This window comes from Acomys russatus, chromosome 10 (assembly GCF_903995435.1).
Source record: "Acomys russatus chromosome 10, mAcoRus1.1, whole genome shotgun sequence".
In the NCBI taxonomy this organism is placed as follows: domain Eukaryota; kingdom Metazoa; phylum Chordata; class Mammalia; order Rodentia; family Muridae; genus Acomys; species Acomys russatus.
In genome coordinates, this window is record NC_067146.1 from 76,248,653 (window position 1) to 76,272,280 (window position 23,628).

Below are 23,628 nucleotides of genomic sequence, written 5' to 3' on the forward strand. Positions count from 1 at the left end.
TTAGAGGCCAGCAGTGGACAGTTCTTTGTAGGAGATTGCTGTCCTCTAAACATGGGACTTCTCTGGTGAATTGTATCTGACCCATTTGGCTGTTGTCTAGCCTCTCTTAGAAGAGCTGTGTCCCACAAGAAAAATGAAAGAGCAGCAGAGCAGAAAAGAATACAAGGTCTCTGTGTCAGCTAGCCTTGAAGAAAAAGGTCACAGACATTGGTACACTGGCACACTCCTGTAATCCCAGCACTCAGGGAGGCAGAGGCAGACTGATCTCTGTGAGGTCGAGGTCAGCCTACACAGAGGAACAAATACCAAAATAAATAAATAAATAGCATAGCTAGGGTGATCTTGAATGGAGGGAAGGCACAGAGAACTTTCTTCCCTCCTGCAGGTGGGTGGGAGAGGGGAGAAGAGGGGGGGACAGGTGGAAGGGCCTCATCTATGTAATTCTGACATGACTGACTCCTCATAAGCATAAACAAGATGTTTTATTTCTTTATATTGGTTTTCACATTAATCTCTTACTTCTAAATAAAAATGAGGCTGTGTCTAAATATTTCCATATTCCCCAGCTGATGAAATAGGAGGGTTATGAAATAAATGGTAGAAAATGGAATTTAGGACTGGGTTACTATCTTTTCCAAAGTGCTCAGGGCTTTCTAGATGTTGGCGTTTACCTTCTGTATCCCTCATATGGGTGGTGATAACAGCAGACTAATTGTTCTGAGGCTCACAATTTCATTCACAAACTCTGAGAGATGTATGTGGCTAGTAGTCTCTCTCTCTCTCTCTCTCTCTCTCTCTCTCTCTCTCTCTCTCTCTCTCTTTCTCTCTCTCTCTCTCTCTCTCTCTCTCTCTCACACACACACACACACACACAAACACACACACGGGGGTGGGGGAGAGAGACAGAGACAGAGAGAGACAGAGACAGACAGACAGACAGACAGACAGACAGACAGACAGACATGAGACACTTGTGGAGACAAATGCATACATGGAGACACAGACTTTCTCACATCACACAAAACACACACACACACACACACACACACACACACACACACACACACACACACACACACAGAAACACATATTCACTTAATCTGGAAAAAGGAGGTTGATTAAATCAAAATTTAGAAAAGACCCTCACTGATGAAAAAGCATATAATGTGAAAAAACAAAACCATTTAACTATCAGCAGGAGATTGTTATGTGTTTGAATAACTACTGAATGAGTTTGAAATAGAAGATACTATTAACTTTCATAATGTATTACCTGAAAATTAAAGCTTTGGGTTTCTAAATGTCTATTTTCAACTTGAATTTATTTTCATGGGACTTCTCACTGTGAAATCTTAATACGCTTAATTACAGAGATTAGCAGTCTATGCACTATGAGGAAAATCTGTATTTGCCCTTATCTCATGAAACTCTGTTAAAACACACAGATTAATCCATCAGAGAGCAATAGATCTCTCTGGCTGAGTCCAGGCTGAGTATTGTTAAACCAGAATCACTTATTTGTTTCCCTCGTTTAAACAACTTGAAATTATGTTACAATGGCTCCTCTTTACCATACTACAGAGATGATTTTTAAGGGTCTTTCTCTAAAGAACAGGCATGATTATAGGTTTCAAAATCAATATTCACATAACAAATTAGCACTGTAAGGGACCATGAATGTACCAAGTGCATAGGATTCCATGATGCCTGAGTTAGCGTCAGGTATATAGATGTAAAGACAGCACTGACCATTGTACCTCATCTAAGACTATGACTGGGACACAAACTCTGGGTACAATGTCCAGAGCCTTTCTGTCCCTTATTAGAATCTCCAAAGTTCCATGGGTTTTTTGCTTTGATGTTGGATCTGGCCTCAGGTTTCTCTTCTCATGAAGATGATATTTAACTTTAATTTTAATGCAAATTTTATGGAAATCTGTCTTTAGCTTACTCCCTGATGCAAATTTAATTCGGCCACTAATGCAAATACACTTTATTAAGGGTAGAGACCTGTCAGTTCCTGCTATGTTCTCTTGAAGTAGACATCTCCAGACTTTTTTTCTGTCCATATAATTCCAGGGACAGAAGATATTAGCCTACGAACTCCTGAAGACCTGTCACCTCTCCATTTGAACTGAATCATTTTGTATCCTATTTCTCCCCACCTTGTTTTCTCTCTCAGTTAAAACATTGTTTCTGATCCTATGTGTCTCAGTTGTTCTTTCTTCTCCTTCTCCTTCTCCTTCTCCTTCTCCTCCTTCTCCTTCTCCTTCTCCTTCTCCTTCTCCTTCTCCTTCTCCTTCTCCTTCTCCTTCTTCTTCTCCTTCTTCTTCTTCTTCTTCTTCTTCTTCTTCTTCTTCTTCTTCTTCTTCTTCTTCTTCTTCTTCTGTTACTGTGACAAAACAGGGACAATTCCCAGCAGTTTAAGGGAGGAAAGGGGTTATTGGGCTCATACTTTTCCCCTGACAGTCCACGGCTGAAGAAAGTCAAGACAGGAACCTGGAGACAGGAACTAGAGCTGATGTTACAAAGGGACGTTGCTTTCCGGCTTGCTCCTCATTGCTTGCTCAGCTTGCTTTTTTTTAATATATATAATCCAAGATCACCTGCTCAGAGGTCCACATGATTTACTGGGCTGGATCCTCCCACAACAATCATCCTTCTAGAGAATCAGGCCAATCTGGTGCAGGCAATTCCACAGTTGAGATTCCCTTCTCCTATAATACAGGCTGACAAAAGCTGACTTGTAAACCACATCTTTAAGTCTTTCAAATAAGTGTCCTCTTTGTGGATGTCGGTATTTGAATGGAGCCCTTTGGACTCTGTAGATTTCAATGTGAGGAAGATGAGAATATTTAGCCTCCTTGTTATGTCACCATCATTTTTCCGAGTCCTCAGATCTGTTCGGCAAACACTTTTTAGATCTTTCACAGAGCACTGTAGGTCAGGGAAAATTTAATCCAGGCAACAGCAGCATGGTTTAATGCTTCATAAGCCCTCCAGTTCCCAGCCAACTGAATGCTGCAAGCTAACAGACAAGGTGATGGGTACCTCATTGCTCATGGTGATTTATGCAAGATGATTATAATCAATTTTTTTTCTCTCGTTGGGAATTGTCACGACTAGAATATCTATCTGTATCTCCAGCCCTTGAGCCAGCAACCACTGTGTTAGGAATGACACGTCCTCCGTTCAGTGCTGTGAAAACTCTCTGCAGATCATGAGTGACACTGACCCAAGGTACAGCTGATGAAAACTTCCCTACACTCACAGCCAGAGAAACTGTTCTGAGGCCACATGCTTCGCACTCAGCAGTGGGATTTAAAACACGAAGAACATTTCTGCCTTTGCTTCATGAGCACATCAAGCCAGTGACTTCAAATAGCGCGGCATCGGTTGATGTTGGTAGTGGTATCAGACAGCTGGAGGTATAATTCTACTGTATGTATATTATTGTATTTTATTTAACTGCAACTATTATATAAGGGTGAGTATAAATAACCAATACTTAATTATGTAATAATGGTCGAGTTTTATGTCACATACTCTGCAGGCTTTTGTATACTCTGTGTGACCATTGCTGTAGGGTCAATATGCAATTCCTGTGATTTTCCATGTACCAGCTAGAGAGTATTTAGGATTACCATATCTGCTGTCTGGGACATGAAATATGGAAGGAAGTCAATACTTACTATAGTTTTCTACTTTTTAAATTTTGTATTTGTATTGCTTGAGGGAAAAAGACTCACTTGTAGCATTTGTAGAAAATGACATATTTAATGTCATATTAAAATAACAGGAGACTGTGTGTTGGGTGTATTACAAGTTGTCAAGTGTGCTTTGTTATTTCCTCAAGTACAGGGAACAGGGCACAAATTAGGTCACTTGAGGGAGTAAGGAGAAGTAATTAATCATTGTGGAGTTATTTGTAGTACTGTTCTTGGGAGGTTAGCAAAACAAAGCTGCGGGCAATGCCTATGACGCAATCTCCTAACCAAAAAACACACACACAAACAAAAAAGCTGTTTGCATCATCGCAGTTCTCAAAAGGTCACCAAAACTATTCTTTATCTTCTTCTTTACCTAACATAACTAACACCAAAATTTTTCTCTTTACTCTCTTGGGAGACATCCTACAGCATACTGAAGTTGTGTGTGTTATTCACAAGACAACTTTGATGCACGTGGGTTCTATGAGTGTCTTTCGTCTCCACTTGCACATGTTTTTCTACCTAGAACTAATTCCTCCTCCTGTTTGCTGTCTACTTTGAGATATAACATAAACAACAACAAAACCCCAAAGAATTCCGCTCTCTGCTTTAGCCATTCTGAATTTCACTCTTGCAGAAGCCCAGTCTGGTCCATTTGCTCAGGCCTGAGAGGATAATTCAGCCATCATTCTTACTGGCCTTTGGGACCAGTCAGCTTCATAGTTCTTTCTCTTTTATCAATAACTGGTTCTTCCTACTACCTACCAGAAAACATGACACAAGTACATGAAGCACCTTGTAAATTGTCCCATCATACTCCTTTTCCTGGCTGCAGGCTTCACAGCCCACTGCTATTCCCTCGACTGTTCTGATACTGACTTCACCACATCCATTGTAGGATCACCTGCTCACCTAACGTAGCTCTATAAACTTCTAAGTCCGTGACTCCTGGGGTCTGCTTCTGAAGTCAAATTACTTTATATTCTTGTTCTTTCCTCAGAATATTTGATTTAACCCAAATGGACTGACACCGGTCTTTTCTCATTTGCCCTTGTCAGCTTCCTTCAGCTCTGCCATAACCCCAGGACCACGGGAGTCTCCAGCTTTGGCTTCAAGTCACCCCCTTCTACAATATCCCCATATACCTTTGCATACGCTCTAGAAGACTGTTTATAAGACCAAATCTCAAGTTTCTCCTTTAGGAAAACCAAAAAGTAAAACATCCACAGACGTCAAACATCAGGAAAACTCACAGCCGAAATCTCGAAGCTGGAGGTGCCCACCGTTAATTCTTCCCACCCCAACTTCCTGAGTTGTGTGCACCCTGTGCTTTCTCCAACTTACTGTTCTTCCTGACAATCTCTCCTCATGACTCACCTGATACAATATGGCTCAATTCCCAACAAACACACTTGGAACGCAAGATATTCCCTCTACTCAGGTCTGCTGCTGCACAGCCGGTCTGATGAAATGCAGCCATCTTGTCTGTTTCTTTTCTACTTTTGCTCCAGAATGGTTTTCCTCTTCCAAAGGGTGGGGTATATTTGTGAGTGGTTCCATTAGAACGGCTAGTCAATCTCAGGTGTATCTATGCTCTTTGTCAACAGCCTTTTTTTTCTTTTTTTTTTTTTTTTTTTTTTTTTTTTAATCTGGAGGGAATCCTTTAGCACAGCACACATACAATAGTCCAGCTTTATTGTCAGATCAACCTTATTGATTTCGGAAAACTGAATCGAGGTGATAATGGATGTTTCCCCCAAAATGCATGGTTTCATTTTTTTCATACATTTTCAACACTAGAAGAATAGGGAAAGAGAACACCATGTTCTGTTAAGAATGTATTCGATGATAAGCAACAGCTGTTTCCTTCTTCAAATCTTATTACTTAGCACACAAGCACAAGTATTGTAGCCATTTGTACAGATGAGGAAAACAGTACAAGGGTATCTGAATAACTGTCCACAGTTCTGTTCCTGACAGGGTCACTAGTCAGTCCCATTAGCGGACTCATTCTCAGCACCAGCCACACCAGCGCCACCTGCTGGCTTTGCTATTACCAAACCCAACACAGACATTGTGCATCCTAGCAAGGCCTCTGCTTTTCCCCAGAAAAACAAAGCAGTTGTAAACTTGTCATCTTTAGATGTCACAGAACAGACCGACTGACCCGCCAACATTACAACCTTGAGGTTTGAAAAGGCACGAGGCTTGTTTTATAGTACATACTCGGTTTTGACAATATCGTGAGAAATGAATCGAAAGTACCTTGAATTTACAAAGTCAAATTTTAAACTGACCACCTTTCACTCAGGAGGGAAACCACGCCCACTTGCCACACTAAGCTTACAGAGAAGCAGACTAAACCAGTCTGGGTCCACTAAAGGAAAGAGCCAAAAGACCACCCGTGACTGCAGCACGTGGCTTTGGTCTCTGGAGCTGCCCTCGTGAGACCACAAGGGTCTAGGAATTGTGGCAGGTGGGAAGGCTTTGACTTGCTTCTGCCTCGCCTCTGAGAAAGTTATCATCTAGAAGCTGTCCCGAGATCTTCCCTTTAATTCTCGACCAGGTCTGTGGAGGCCTGAGGCAGTGATAAATGGGCCTTTCTCCACGTTGGAAGGCTGGCATCTCCGGGGAAGAGGCTTCTCCTCAAGAGCCAGAAAATTAGTTTTTACACAGATGGATGGAGATACTAGAGAGGCAACAGAAAGTGAGGGAATGAAACTGTGTTATGTTAAAAACAACAAACAAACAAACCCGCATTGTTTTGTTCAACTCTCTATGCCTTGAAAAAGGGTCTGAGAAATGATCACTTTCTATTTCCATAGATTGTCCCTAGGAGAAAAAGCACCATTTATCCTCTGTTCTGTGCCCCACGCCAGTAGGTGGATTTGCTTGGTTTCTGGTTTCTTCATTAGTTAATGGGACTACTCTGCACTCTGCACTTGTAGCCAACAACCTGCACACCTTTCTAGCATTACTTCTAAACAGATATATTGTAACTCCTGTCCTTATAATCAAGACACCCCCTTCAGATACAGCGTATTCTGTCTAACAGACAGCACGTCTCATTTTTCCTAATGCTGTGACCCTTTAATATAGCTCCTCATGTTGTGGTGACCCCCCCCCCCAAACCATAACGCTATTTTGTTTCTACTGCATAACTATAATTTTGCTACTGTTATGGATCACAATGAAAATATCTGATATGCAGGATGTCTGATAGGCAAGCACCCATGAGAACACAACACGCAGCAGGTTGAGGTCAGCTCTCTATCAACCGTTGCTGGCTCTGACCTACCCCGGCCCCTGCTGTGACTTCCCTGGGCTCCCCATGTGGAGTGGTGTGACTTCCTTCTCCCCAGTTCATCCCCCACAAGGCCAGAAGCCGGAATGCATTAGAAGGTCTCTCTGTCTCTCTCTGTCTCTGTCTCTGTCTCTGTCTCTGTCTCTCTCTCTCTCTCTCTCTCTCTCTCTCTCTCTCTCTCTCTCTCTCTCTCTCTCTCTCTCTCTCCCTAGTCACAGAGCATCACATTTAAAAAAAACGTGATCTCCAGCTGGGCGTTTGGGCAAAAGCACAGACTTCATTCCTTCCTGTCTCAGCATCAGTTTTGAGAACCTGCCAGCAATCTCACAGGTTCACAAGCCTACCAGGTGGTTCCTGTGCACACTACAGGCGATGACCCACCAGCCAGTTCCCGAAAGCTTAAGAAGATGTGCACTCCCTACCTGCATCTAAGGAACCTGTAAGTTCGCATCCCTCTTCTCTCTGCATTCCGCTGCTACTCCTGCTAAGCGGCTGCTACCCCGACATCCCCTGGAATCTCATCCTCTCTGTCGCACTAAGACATGCTCTCCTGGGTGCTGCATCTTTTCTACCTCCACTCATGTTTAAGTTCTCAGTCTGGATGTCCAAATGTCTGTGCAGGGTTTTCACTCTCCCTAATGTGCTCTATACACAGCTCTCTGGTACATCCCACTCAAAGTAGGCCAGTGGTTTGTAACTTGCCTTTGCCCCTCAACTACTCTTGATTAAAGCAAGTAACTTTACACCTACAGGTTAGTGTCCAGTTGCTTAGCTAAGTTACCCCTTCCTGTGATTCTTAGCCTTTCTGTGCCTCAGTTTCCTAACTCTTAAAATGAGAGCAATAGCAGCTACTTCAAAAGTCACTTACAAAGTTAACAAAAAAAAGTCATTTGGTGAGAGTGTAGAACTAAAAAGCGCTACACTTTTAAAGCCATTCGGGCATGCTATATCTGACGAACCCTTACACTATATGAAGTGGACCTAAAGCTTACCAGCCAATCAGATTCAGGGATATCACTCAACATAAAAACACCAACTGCAGCTGCCTGCCTGATCTTCCCATCTTCTTCACCTTCACCAGTCACCTATGCTTGGATAATGCCCCTTTTCTTTTCAACACATACTTGTAACATATTCACACCAATCCAAATGCATTGCTTCATCTTAGTGTATGTTGCATGTACGTTAGGGGCGCTGCAGTCTTTCCAGAGGCACAGTGTTCTTGCTATTTCTGTGATAAAATTCGGGGTGGAGAGTGCAGACTTTATGAAAGCAGAGGGAATCCCTGAAACTATGTGCATTCAGTCTCATTAATTCAGATCCGGGATCCGCTATCTGGATAATCAGTCCCAATAATTCCTTAGCACTTCATGAAGTACTGCATTCTATCTCTTCCAATAGGTGGCATTCCATGCAGGAACTCTGAGATGCAACGCATTACTGATCACGACTGCCAGAAAATTTCTTTCTGTTTGGCTTTGTGTGGACACAAACTATTTATTTTACTTGCCTCTATTTCACTGGGTAAGTACCACAGTGGAGCCACAGTGAGTGGCATCGACAAGCCAGGCAGCAGAGGGTTCCCTTCCTGTCTATAATTCAGGGAGCAATCTTCATGCCGGAGTTATAGGATGGTCCCTAACTTTACTAATGGTAAGGGAGATATTTTAACTGACTCAGAACTAAGCCTGAGACTCAAGGTATGAGCGGCTCAACACCAAGTTCGACACTAAGGAAGCAGGAGGACAGAAGTCCTTATCTTGTTACTCAGCGTGTCATATTACAAGATCTTAACCAAATTTGCTTGGAAAACTCTTTATGTGACTAAGTAGCTGAACATGCTAATGAGCAGCTCTGGCAGAGAAGAGTCATGGAAATCAGGTCCAGCCAAGGCCATCTGCAACATGGAGGGGTTGGGGAGAGGGGCATGAAGGTCCCTTCCAAGTCTGAGATCGGCTGTGTAATTTAACTTTCTAATTATAGCTCTTAATTAGGCTTTACTACCCTATGAGCTACAGAGGATATGGCAGATTTATGATTAATTTCTTTGTTTAGTTCTCAGCCAGTGCCAGTTCCTGTGAGGTTTCCAGAAAGCTATGGACAACTTGAATTAGATTATCTATGCTAGAGTTTGACCTACATGAAAAAAAAAATAGACTGTAGGGATAGCTTTAATTTAGATAAGAAATAGCTGCTTGCATTTGCATGTTCTTCTGGACTAGTCGGGCCACATTAGGGGAGTTTTCCCTGGGCCACAGGAACTACTGTGTGTTTATCTCAGATAAGGCAATGAATGACACAGACCAAATAAATGTCCCGACATCCAAATCAAGGATGCTGAACCAGGGAGTCTCCCGAGGGAATGTGGGTGACTCAAAGTGTCCTAATCACTGAAGAGCCCCCGCGGCTCATGAAAGTTACTGCTCTGAGGCTCCCTGTGCAACTTGCAGGCACCTTCCCTGAGACGTTCCCCCTCTTTCAGCAACTGTTCCCTAGGGTGGACTTGGGGAGGGGACTGTGACTCTTGTAACTTTCTCAGCTTTCAGAGCTTCCTAAGTTTCATTAGGACCTTGTGACTTAGAAGCACGCTAGTGGTGGTAGAGTCTTTAATCCCAGCTCATGGGAGGCAGAGGCAGGTGGATCTCTGTGAGTTTGATGCCAGCCTGGTCTACAGAGGAAGTCCCAGGACAGCCAGGTCTATTACACAGAGAAACTTTGTCTCAACAAACAAACAATAAACAAAATAAAGCAAAAACAACAATAACAAACGCAAGAATCACTCCATTGTGTTCCATTTAGATACTCAGCTGGGAATTAAGCATGGCTGTCTAACAACTGAACACAGAGATGTGCAATTTCCAGGAACATTCACTCAAAAAGAAGACTAAAGCAAACTCGTTGCAAATTTCAAGACTGTTATCACATCTATGTTTGAATGCTCAGAAGAAAAGAAGTCCATCACATTTAGAAACCAAGTAACAATAGACCTAACAATAAGTTTATTTTTTTATTTTATTTTTTAATTTTTTTTTGGTTTTTCGAGACAGGGTTTCTCTGTATATGTAGCCTTGGCCATCCTGGATTCACTTTGTAGACCAGGCTGGCCTCGAACTCACAGTGATCCGCCTATCTCTGCCTCCCGAGTACTGGGATTAAAGGCGTGCGCCACCATGCCCGGCTATTTTTTTATGTTTTGGATTTTTTTTTATTAATTTATTCTTGTTACATCTCAACGGTTATCCCATCCCTTGTATCCTCCCATTCTTCCCTCCCTCCTATTTTCCCCTTACTCCCCTCCCCTATGACTGTGCCTGAGGGAGACTTCCTCCCCCTTTATATGCTCATAGGGTATCAAGTCTCTTCTTGATAACCTGCTATCCTTCCTCTGAGTGCCACCAGGTCTCCCCATCCAGGGGACGTGGTCAAATATGAGGCACCAGAGTAGGTGTGAAAGTCATACCCCACTCTCCACTCAACTGTGGAGAATGTCCTGTCCATTGGCTAGATCTGGGTAGGGGTTTGAAGTTTACAGCCTGTATTGTCCTTGGCTAGTGCCTTAATTTGAGCGGGACCCCTGGGCCCAAATCTGCCTATCATAATGTTCTTCTTGTAGGTTTCTAGGACCCTCTGGATCCTTCTACTTTGCTATTCTCCCATGCTTCTCTCATTTAGAGTCCCAACAGGATGTCCTCCCCTCTGTCCCAGTTTCCTGGTAAGTGAAGACTTTCATGGGACATGCCCCTTGGGCTAGTATGCAGATATAAGTGAGTATATACCATTTAACTCTTTCTGCTTCTGGGTTAACTCATTTAGATATAATTAACTAAACCATCTTTGTTCTTACACAGGTAACATATGCAGCTTCCATACACACTAAAGTTTTTGATTTATTTAATATGGAAAACATTATTTTAAGTTTTAGCAAAAGTAGATTGAGTGCAAATCAGTTAATAAATAATGAAGTATAGAGAAAAGGTTGACACAAATACAACCCAGAAAAGCAAGGCTCAAATTTTGCAGTTTATTTGATGTCATGATGTTATAAGGATTTCACCCGCACACACTAAACAATTAGTTGCTTTATTTTATGTGTGCTTGTGGCCTCTGATTGTCTTCTCAGTACTGGGGGTTAAGACCAGGGCCTTACTAATAGCAAGACAAACGTTCAACCACTCAATTGCAGTTTCACTTCTAAAATTTCAAACTGAGAAAGTTAATAGTGTTATCTGTACATGAAAAAGAAGTTTTATGGAGATTATTATAAATTAAAAACATTAAAGAGAAAGATGTCACGCTTAAGTGTATAGCTAATAAAGGTACAAACATACTTTTCCATTTGAAAATAGTGTATCCTCATGAACACCCTCTATTTCCTGATATTGTGATTGTAGAGTACCATATATTGACAGGGAGATTTTAAAATGTACTTACAGAAAAAGAAGAGACAATACTAATTATCTTACTAATTAATGAGATACCATCATACTAAGCAAAGTTGGCTTATTATCCATCTTTCTTTATTCTTCCGGTTACTGTAAAAGTTACCATTGAATATACATGGCTTCATTGATGAAATACAAATTAAAATTTATTTTCCACTTTATATTATCCCTTACAGAACTGCCTCATAATATGATATTTTGAAAAGTGGGAAAATGAATGCATTCTAGAAGTTATGATGACTCAGATACTGAAGAGAGAATTTTGATAAAATTCTTAATGAAATAAGATGTCCTTTTATAAATGCTGCATATTCCATTTACTTAACAAATGATTCACATTTCAATTTAATTATTATTCAGTGTTGAAAAGCATAAGACTGATCTGTTTTATATGCTTACGATTATTACCATAAACCTATTCTATTTAGTACTTAAAGACATAAGGAGACCTATATGTACCAAGGAATTTTGCCTGAAAATGAGTATGAGCTGCGCTCCTTCAATTCTGTGCCAAGACCTCCTCCTCCCTAGAAAGCAGGACTCCAGGTGGGATTCTCTCTGGACATTACCAGGACTGTGAAAGTAAACAAGCCAAAACAAGCCACTGGTATATCATTCTTGGTACCCCTTTGTAGGTTTGCAGGTGCTCACCAGAGTTAGAAAAAAAGACTTCCTTCAGCCTTGGTTGGAGGAGCTTCTTTTTCCAGTAATTGGTGGCAGCTAATGCAGGTACTCAAGAGTGGAGAATAAGTGGGAGTTGACGCTCAGCCTTTAAAGGAGGCATCCGTATTATCCTTTCTAAGGCTCAGGACCATCCACAAAGAGGGTATGGAAAGAATGTAAAAGGAAAGCTGTGAGATGCTGTCTTCTGGGCAGGACATGACAGTTGCACTCATGATCTCATAGAAGTGATAGTGGCCAGCATTAAGTCTGAGACCATCAACACTCTGTAATAGTTCGGGCAGGAGCTCTTGGGACCTGGCCCCTCCCTGTGTGCTGTTGACAATATATGGGTGCGTGAAGAGGTGGGGAGAGGCATTTTCTTCTGCAGTAATGGTAATCCACTGTAGTTCCAGTGGATAACCCTATACGCATGCCACATAGGGAAAGGTGAGAAGTTACTGGGAGGAGTTTCGATTGAGTAGAACTGGAATACACGAAATCAAGCTTACTACTTGGCATATACAGTTAGAGAGTGACACTTTCCTATGATAGTTGATATGGATCATCAAAGATCTGAATTCAACAAAGGGGCACTGTGATAGGCAGGTTTGTGTGGGGAATTTCCTAGACAAAATAACTGATCAAGAAAGACTCACCACTAGAGTTGGTGTCACCTTTGTTGGCCCAGATATAGAGGTCTGGAGTAAAGACCATTGCTTTTCACTTGCTCCCATTAACCTTTATTCGTGAGTGTGTCTACCCTCTGCTGCCACCGCTCACTGACATCCCCCTTTAACTTCTTCAGTGTTTCAGTGCAGACTAAGGCCTGCAGCTTCCTAGGAATCCTCTAGAACTTCATCTCAAGCTTTGGCCTGTGGAGGCATTCAAACTCCAGGGATGTAAAAGCTCCCAGGAGGAGGTTCTCAGCCTCTCCAGTGCATAGACGACAACTGTTGGATTACTCAACTTCAAATGTGTCAGCCAGTTAACAAATATCCTTCTTTATCACCCAAACTCCTCTCTCTCTCTCTCTCTCTCTCTCTCTCTCTCTCTCTCTCTCTCTCTCTCTCTCTCCCTCTCTCTCTCTCTCTCTCTCTTTCTCTCTCTCGGTTATGTTTCATTTTAGAACTCTGAAACTGCCCAAATTAATTTCGTCACTATTCACAAGAATGAAGATGTGAAATAAACTCAGTGTCTACAAATGAATGGATAAATAAATGAGTGGAAATGTGTACATACATGTGCACACACACACATTATTGCACAACATAGAATTATAAATGAGGGGAATCTTGTCATTTGAGCATTAAATATAAACCTAGAGGGCCATAAACTAAGGGAAGGAGTCAGACAAACACATGGACACACTACAGGACCACACTTACACGTGCATGTAGAACAGCACACCCAGGGTCTGGAGAGCTCTATACTTCACATTTCTAAGTACTTTGAAGACTTTACAAAGTGCTATTATTTTCATCATTACTTTGACATTCACAGTTCCACAGTGACATCATACGGTCCAGATTTAACTGCAGTGAAAGTGCAACCTCAAGCAGGACAAAAACTTTTCACATTTATGCAACAATCTGAGAATAGTACTGATCAATAATCCTAAAATAGCTGGATACATTTCTAAAGTTACTCTGGAAACACTGTCAGCCACTGAAGAAAACCTATAAAAGTGTACTCATGTTATGCTAATATGTTTCTTTTTAAAATTAACGGATGTTTAAAAATCCCACTGGGCAACAGAAATGATTAAGCAATGTATTTCTATTCGAAATTAAAATGTTAATTTACACAGCATTCCCTGAGTGCCCAATATCTGGTAGTTATTAAAAAAAATAAAATGCACCATTTCTAATAGAATTAATATTTAATTAAATATTTTTATTTCACGTACTCTGGTGCCTCACATTTGACCATGTCCCCTGGAGGGGGAGACCTGGTGGCACTCAGAGGAAGGACGGCAGGTTACCAAGAAGAGACTTGATACCCTATGAGAATATATAGGGGGAGGTAATCCCCCTCAGGAACAGTCATAGGGGAAGGGAATAATGGGAAATTGGGGCGGGGGGAGGAATGGGAGGATACAAGGGATGGGATAAACATTGAGATGTAATAAGAATAAATTAATAAAAAATAAATAAATAAATTTAACAATAATTGGTTGACATGCTTGTAAGTTAATGCAAGGAAAACAATGAATATAATTTTAATCTGTGTTACAGATGTTGTTGAGACCTTTCTGCAAAAAATTCTAACAGTTACTGTAGGGACAAATATTCACATGCTTGGTCTTAGAAGCAGGTGTGGGAGGACAGAATAGACTAAAACCTCAGAGGATTTTCGTCTTTCTACTAACAAAATTGAATATGCACTAAATTATAGCTGTAATGTACTCTAAAGTGTATTCAAATAGCAAAAGTAATTTCCAAGAAAATCCAATGTTCACATTGTCACATGCTTTTTGATTAGTTGGTCTGAAAGGGCTGTGATTAGCACACGGTGGCAATCTCTCAGGTCTTATATGTGGAGAAACAGAATGAGAAACCTCCAAAGTATAAGTTGGGGAAAAATTAATATGATTATTTCCTTGAAGGTGTGAAGGTAGGCCACAGAGGCCACAGAGTTGGTTTATATGGTTGGTCCTACTGATGCCATTTGTTGGTGGCACCTGCTGACACGCCTCTGCCTGACTTCTTCCTAGAATAATTTCTGTTCAGTTAGCATTTGCGTCATTTCCCACCAGGGAGTTTGGTACCTCACATCATTCCCCTCCCCCCGCCAATATTTGTGTCCTCCAAACTTTCCCCAACACATGTTATAAGCACAGGGGGATTGTGCACACATGTTGAAAGAGTGGCACATGCACATCTTGATTTCAAACGTTCCTCTCACCTAGTCCTCTTCCCGTCTAGCCATTTTCTCCAGTGACAACTTCATCATCATTGGGATGCCATGAGATTGCTATTTGTTTGAGTGAATCTAAGCCTTCTCCTGCTCAACTGATTCCTCCTGTGATTAGTCTTCCTCACCCAGTTTGGAGGTAGCTTATCTAGTTATCAACTGTAGCAAGAGTTTTGAAGTTTTGGTTTCTTTAAAAACACAGAAATATTATAAGAATATGTTTTTTGTTTTAATCCTAGGTGTGGCGATACGGGGATGCTTCAAAGCAGCTCACTATGATTTGCCTCATGCTCTAGGAGGGGCGTGAATTTGTCAGATACAGATTGTTTCTGTGATTGTATGATTGTGTGATTGTAATTCTGGGGCTTTTCAGAGGATGTATAAATGCTAGGGCCCCAAGAGGTGAGAGGTGTAGGTTGTTGTTTGTGTTTTTGTTCCTGTTGGGGTGTAGTTTGTTAAGTAGTTGTGCACAAAGAAGGAAGAAGAAGAGAAGAAAGGGAGGAGGAGGAGGAGAAAGAAGAGGAAGAGGAGGAGGAGGAGAAGAAGAAGTAGAAGAAGAAGAAGAAGAAGAAGAAGAAGAAGAAGAAGAAGAAGAAGAAGAAGAAGAAGAAGAAGAAGAAGAAGAAGAAGAAGAAGAAGAAGAAGAAGAAGAAGAAGAAGAAGAAGAAGTAGAAGAAGAAGAAGAAGAAATTAGATACCCTGATGGCAAGGATCAAACTCGTCCATAGGATATCAACGCCCGTAATCAGCAGAAAGTGGTCTAATGATATCCCCTTTTCTCTTTATCCTTTTTAGGTGTGATGAATGGTTGAAAAGGCGGTGGAAAAGGGTGGAAGAAAATGGAGCCCATAAATAGCAAATGTCAGCTACAATCAAGTATTCCACAGGCTCTTAATAGCTTGGTTCCCTCTTCCATCTTCTACACTGAGAGACTAAATGTCAGTTTCTTGAGCTCAGTAATCTAGTCTCACCTGGTTGTTTGCTGGTGATTTTGAGTTGATGATCAGGAGTTTTCTCATTTGTCATTACTGGATAAGATCAATTTCCAAATTACTCTATTATTTATTTTTTTTCCTCCCTGATGAATCTTTGTTTCTGCTCTTTGCTGGTGGTCATACCATCTTATTTTCATTTTGTAGTTCTTAAAATTGTCACTACTTAAGGATTAGTCTAATTTGTCTTCTATTTTTCTATCTAGATTATTCGCTTAATATGTCTTCATTCATTGGACAAGTCACTATCAGCTCTCTAGCCATCACAGCTGTTCTGAAGTCTAGATCGGTTTATCTGCTCCCCTCCCCCTTTCACCAATACTTCTACCTATGTCTAAAGAAAAAGTCTCCTTGAGCTTCCTGACATCCTGCTTCTTGCCCAGCATTATCAGGATTTCCTGCAGATTCACTGGTCCTCCGTCATCTCTCCAACATCTAACAGATCATGGCTGCTCTTGCACAGCAGGAATCCAACACTGAAACTGATCTCTGGCAGCACATATAACATAAAGACTTTTAAATATTTTTAATATTGCCCTTGAAAATGGACATCTCTTCACATACACAAAAGGGAACCTGATTCTGTCTCTCCTTAAAACTTATCTGGTTGTCCATTGGATTTTATTTTTCTTTCTTTCCATCTCATGGATTATAGCCATGAACAAAATTAAAAGCCAGGAAGTTGTCCTCTATGCCCCCTTTCCCTATAGCCTGTGCATTAGCCATTTCTCTTTAGGCTATTTTCAAGCTCCATTTAGAATCTGTTTATTTCTTTTCTATGTTCAATAAATCTTAGGCTAAATTAACATTTGGTTTTTCATATGACTGTGAAAATTGCTCCCTAAATCCCATTTTCTCAGTTCTACTCTCCCAAACTATTCTCCACGGAACACTCCAAGTACTTTGAGCTTTTCTTTCTTTAGTTTCTATTTTTTTTAAGGGTCTTCTTATACAGTCTAGCCTGCCCACATCCCTTGATTCAGCCTCCTGAGTGCTGGCTTGTAGGCATGCAGCACTACACCAAACTTAGATTATTTTTAACCTTATAGAAGTCTTTTTACATTGTTACATCGCTGAAAATGCTTTATGGCTTCCTAGTGTCATTGATATAGATAGCACCCTAGCCCCTACATGAGCTGTACATTTTTCAGCTCATCAGCCTAATCAGATGTCACGCTCACTCAGGGTCCCCCTCACTCAGGCTGGAAGCCAGTGTGTTTGGGCCAGGGACTGGTCCCTATAAGCTGATCTGTGGACTAATTTTAGTGCCCTTCTGAAAGAATATATAGTTTAGTGGCAGAGTCAAGACTTCCGTATTTAACCTTCTGTCTTTCTGGTGTGTCCTTCAGGTTTGCAAGGCTGGATGTATCTAATACTGTCATCTCCTCTCAGTACAGTGTCAAGTCCTCAAAGAGGATTTCTCTTATCAGTCCTATGTACTGTCTCCGCATAAAATGAAGTTCTCAGAGCTAGACCTTAAAATTTTTTCTTGTCACAAAAGAAAAAAAAAAATTAAAACCCTGGGATTAAAAACCTGGGATGCCCTGGGATTTTCAGGTTTTTTTGTGGTGTTTGGACACTTTTGAAAAGATGGTTCAGAGGTAAGAAGATGGAGAAACTTTCCAGTCTTCATCACAATCTGTTCCTCTCCCTGCTGTCAACTTTCTCAAAAGGTAAGAGTATTGCATATAATGCTATGCTATTTTCCTGCTATCAAAGAACAGATCTCCTCCATGAATGTTCCTTCTTTTTTCTGACAGGGTAAAGTGAGAAACTACAAATTTTGGCTTTAGAGTTGTCAGCTCCTTGGCCTTCCTTTGCAGTGAGCAAGGGCCGTACACACTCCCTTGCAATATCCCACTAATTATTCATCCCACTCCTCCTCCTTATTTGTTTAATCTCAGGACTTAGAGGGACTGGTTGATTCAGAAGTAGAGATATTTCTTTATCTCAATGAATCAGTATATGCTAGGTAAATAACCACCCACTCCTATGGTTGCTACTGGCCAGCATGAGTCAATATATGAGAATTTACTAAAATATTCATTATATTACTTCGTATTGCACTTAAACAAGCTGAGTTTAGGGATATCAAGTGGGGAATGTAGCTCTTGCATGGAGTTTATAGATGTGAGCCTACTCCCATTTTAAGTCGCTGTCCTCAGCTCCAAGACATCATGCCCACTCTACTTTTTTTGTCAGAATTTTTCAACTGGGTGAGTTTGAATTTTAGGTGTAATTAAAAGTTAATTTTACATAGTTGCTTGAACAATGTGATATACTTACAATGTATATGTAAATTGAGAACATGTGTAAAATAACTGATCCCATTAAGTAGTAACATCAAAATAAACAGAGAGATAAACACATGCTAATACAGCTACTGAAGGAGGGAATAAATGGGCATAGCTCAACACATCTATTAACAGGCAGTTTAAGTGAGAGGAAAGTGCCCAATCACCATTCTCCAGTTATCATTCAGTCAATCACCCCAATGCTGCCCTACAGAGACATCTTCCCTTCCATTGACATTTTTACAGTTAAATATTGCCCATTTAGAATAAATTTGATTTTGGTAACCTTTATGGAGCATGGGAACATAGGATGCTATAAATGTCAGGGAAAGAATAAACCTTTGCCTCTTTACTCAGACGTCACACAAATAAGGGAGATATTGACACACATTAGATAGTCGCTGGGAAAAAAACCCACTTGTCTAAGAGTCATCAATGGAAAATAGCATCATTAAGGAAAGATAGTAAATGTAAAAATTAAAATGAATAGTCTTAGGATCAGACCCAGAGAGGACAGAGACATCATGTTAATCACCTCTGAATTCCCGACAGAGTCTAGCATATCTTGAAAATTCTGGGCACTTAATAAAGGCATATTGAATGGATGACATTTTGAGATATTTTATTGCAGATATTCCCATTTTCCCCTGGAAACATATTTCAATGTCAAGTTCGTAATAATACTTAATAGCTAATGTGTAGGAAATGGGAAAACAGAATAAATGATGCTGGACTTGGGTTCCAGATGTCCTTTTAAATTAGAAAGTGACTAGACAACACAATTATTGTTGAGTCTACAAGACACTGATTTAGCTGCTGATTTGTATAAGGTAATTTTCACCATACATACCTATATCATATGTTTTAGAGATGACAGAAATTAAATTATAGAAACTATTGTGATATATTAATCCAAAAAGAGACAACTAGGTCATTTAAACACCAAAGAACCACTACAAAAAGAGTTTATTTCAATCAGTTAGGAGAAGAGAAACTTACTTCTGTACCACTAGGTTAAGTAATGGATTCATGTACAGGTAGAGGGATCTCTACTTTTTTGCAATCTCTGTACTTGAAAGTAGATTATGCACATACTTTGTTTTGTTTGATTGACCGTGTGTGTGCATTCCTGTGTGCACATGTTAACATGCAGATGGGAATGCATATGGAGGCACATAGTCTCTCTGCATCTATGTTTATGTCAAGGTCTTTAATTCTATCTGAAACCCACTGATGGCCTAGATAGGCGAGATTTCAGGGTCTTCCTGTCTTCACCTTCCCAACACTGTGGTTATAGGTGTGCTCCACAGAACTCAGCTTTTAAAAGGATCCAGGGCTCTGAACTCAGGTCTTTGTGTTTGTATGCCAAGACCTTTACTGACCGAGACCTTTGCCCAGTCCTTTGATTACTGGCATTTGTGCTCATGTTTTCCTTTTATTTCTTTCTCTGTGAGGTAGAATAGTGGTTCTCAACTTGTAGGCCAGGATTTCTTTGGGGTCAAATTATCCTTTCACAGGGGTGCCATATCAGATATCCTGCATATCAGGATATTTACATTATGAGTCATAACAGTAGCAAAATGACAGTTTTGAACCAGAGGTGAAATAATTTTATGTTTAGGGGTCACTACAACATGAGGAACTGTATTAAAGGGTTGCAGCATTCTCAAAGCACTGAGCTAGAACATGAGGTAGGCAAAGCTCTGGTTAAATCATAAAGACGGCGATTATCTCATCACATCGTTTTCTTCTTTCTTCAAGATAGCTTCTTACAATATAGTCTTTGTTATTCTTAAACTTTTTTATGTAGCCCAGGCTAACCTAAAATTCTGCATCAGGCTTCCCTGTGCTGACTTCAAGAATGTGCCAACACAGCACACTCTAATTTTCTTAAGCTAATGTGGTTTAATTATATTTGTACAAGTAAATAAAAACCAACCTTTAGATCTATATATACTTATATATGCAGAAGTGTTCTGTTTTACGTTTACTCACGGTCATGATCATTAATCATCATGTAGCATAATAATGTTACATGAAAACTTGAGGAACTCCCATTTGATCTTCAACCGTCTTGGCATGCTGCCTTTACCCTTTCCCAAGGACCAATGTGACAATCTACGGCTACCTATCTACTCCACAGAGGACATACATGCTTACCATATTCTTGAACTTCTACTTGCTAAATGTAAAATTTATAGAAGAACCTTAGGAATGGGAATAGACTAATTTTCTGATTAATACTATATAATAGTCTTGAAAAATTGTCAAATGCACCAACATTATTATCTCATTAAGGACTAGAGAAAAGGCACTCATTTCTAAAATATATCATTATGTACAAACATACACAAGTTTCATTTTTCATAAGAGTAATGGGATCTGGACCTCCAATGCAATGGAAATGGAACTCAATTATAACACATTAATAGCTTTCACATCTTCACAGGGATTTTGTTCTTTTTCAGTAGAGCACAAATCTGCAGAGACACTTGAGAAATGAATTTGAATTAAACATAACCTTTCTCATGTGAGATTATGATGAAGGTCACAATGCTTATACACCAAGGGCAGTCTAGAGAAAAAACAGGCAATTAGTAACTTTCCCCATATCTGAATTAATTAATGGGAATGTCTTATTTACCATAGCAACTAGTTCCATTAGAAAATGTTTGACAGATAAAGTTCTTATTTGACATTAAATAGAGATGTCAACTGAAACACATTTTAAAATTTAGAATTATATATATACAAATACATATATTTGTATGTATATGAGATTATGGTTATTTTTTGTCTTATAATCAATAAATTAATGGTGCTCATAAATGTCAGGATAGCATCATCATCAAAGTAACTCATCTAACAAGACTGGTAAAATGTTTTGCTATCATCCTCAGAATCTTGATAAAGATCTTTAAGCTTGTTGAATGTGAAAACATAATTGGTGCAAGAGAACAACCATGATCATTATGATCAAGAAAAAGTTTTGTGAATGAAAACAATTAAGAAAAGGAAAAGTCAGGTTCCCCCTGATTTTTGATAGGATTGCCCAGAGGAAGGAAAGAAAGAAGAAGAAACAGAAATGGAAAGCGTAAAGGAGACATACTCACACATTGGAGAGAGGTGGGTATTATTACGCATTAGTGGAGGGCAAGTCTTGACACATCAACAAAACCACTTCTAGATTTGTCTTAAAGATGGGAAAATAGTATTCCCAAGGTTTGCAATTCCCTCAGATGGAGCGAAGATGATGAGGACTGGTTTGAAGTAGGTTTGAAACATGCACTCATATCTGAATACTAAGGAAGAGTTTGCAATAGGATATATGTGACTAGGCTTCCCTTTAAGTGTCTCCCTGCAACAGTATTGGAGGTTGTTCTGGTGTATTCTGATGCTAACTCCTGGCTCCCAAGATCTAGAACCTTGCCCAAGATCTAGATCTTGAACTTTGCCTGCCTGGTTAGCTGAATAAAATACCTAGGCAAGACAGAAGGAAGCGGTGAAGTGAAGGAGGTTTCACAGGCTTGAGCAGAGAAGATCTTGGGAGAGAGAGAGAGCAGATGCGATGGAGGCAGAAGTAGGAGGAGAAGGATAATGGGATAGAAAAAGAGCCACGTGGACCCAGAGGAGGAACTCTGAAGTTCCTCATGGGAAGAGATGGCCAAAATGAACAACCTTAGCAAGTATGTTGGGATTTTGGATGGGAAGTGGCCCAAATAGAAATTATTAGAAATGGGTGGAATGGATGGAAACTGGGAGATGATGATGGATAGCTTAGGAGGTGATATCTGCCTTGCTCCAGATAAAGGCTTATGCTAAAATACATCAGGAGTCTGTGTCTTTATTGATTGTAAAAGCAGGTTAGATATCACTGCCATCATAACTACAGCCTAATAATAAATATTTATTAGGAGAATCTTTTAAATTAACCATAACAGAAAAGCGAAGTCACACAACTGTCTTATAAGATTCACTTCTTCCCTGGCATATTTCTTAGGGAATGAGATTTAGGAGCATACGGAAATTACTTTTCTATGGAAGGAAATCAAAATGATGCCTCAAGTATTAGTTCTCCTTATCAAGTCTTGAGTTTTAGCATGAAATTCTTAAGATAAGAGGAGTCATCCTTAAACCTGGAACAGAAGAGACTAAGGTTCAGTGTAGTACAGCATGGATGTCTCCCACAATCAGAAACACAGTCAAAGTTAGAACCAACATGGTGCAGTGACTAACGTTTTAATGGAGAATATCAACTCCTCGCTCTTCCACCCTTCAATTTTCTAACATTAAAAAAGAAAATGTGTCAAGTACCTACTCTCAATTTTCAACCCCAAATATAAAAAACATGTTAGCCCGGTGTTCCATTTCATAACCAGTGCTTCTCTTTGCCTTTCACTGTGTCATCTAGGTAAGAATGCATCTTACGGTTGCGTTAACAAGCAGCTCGAAATATAACGTAAAACAGAAGTCTATTTGAAATGGCAACCATGTACTTCATGTAGACCTGCAAGGCCAGCCATGCTGCCTAGCCAAACTATTTGGCTTATCCACCACAAACAAGCCAAGGCAGACGTGGAGACAGCCACAGGTAGTGCCTCACAGCGAGGAAGCAGCCTGTTTTCTAAGCACAAGCCTATATACAGGGGGAGGAAATCCCCCTCAGGAACAGTCATAGGGGAGGGGAATAAGGGGAAAATGGGGGGGAGGGAAGAATGGGAGGATACAAGGGATGGGATAACCATTGAGATGTAACAAGAATAAATTGATAAAAAATTTTTAAAAATTTTAAAAAAAATTAAAAAAAAATAAACGAGGACAGCATTTACAGCTAGCTTTTAAACGATGGGACACAGTTTCACACAGTCCCTCTCTGCGCCTTCACTAACTCAAATATGGAAATTAAGTAACCAACTCTCTTTCAAACTTTCTTTTGCTTTATGCTTATAAGCATGCGGGGATCACTTGAGAATAGCGTCTTCCACTTAGCTGCAGAACTGTTCAGGCATAAACACCTGTCACGTACTCTTCTGCTACCAGAAAGTCAATACGTATCTCTCTAGTTGTGTGGGGATTTCCAGTCTAGCAGATTTTCATGTTCCTGGTGCATTTCACTTTGTCTCAAGTTCTAGAATGCACTTTACTTTTGCAAAAATCGACCTTGTACCATTGGATGCCAGACAGTGGGGAAAAAAAACCCTCAAATAACAGTTTGTTTATAGAGAATGTGATGAGGGAGGTGCAGAATTCTCACTGTATGCTACCATGTGAGATATCTAATTTAGAAATCCTGGAAGCACCAGCATTTCA

General features: G+C 40.2%; 1 protein-coding gene across 1 annotated transcript in view; it reads right to left on the bottom strand.

Moving 5' to 3' along the window:
- The window catches only part of Cntnap2 (contactin associated protein 2), a 2,113,217-nt gene that overhangs the window by 1,133,267 nt on the left and 956,322 nt on the right, over positions 1-23,628 (bottom strand). The window lies entirely within an intron of this gene.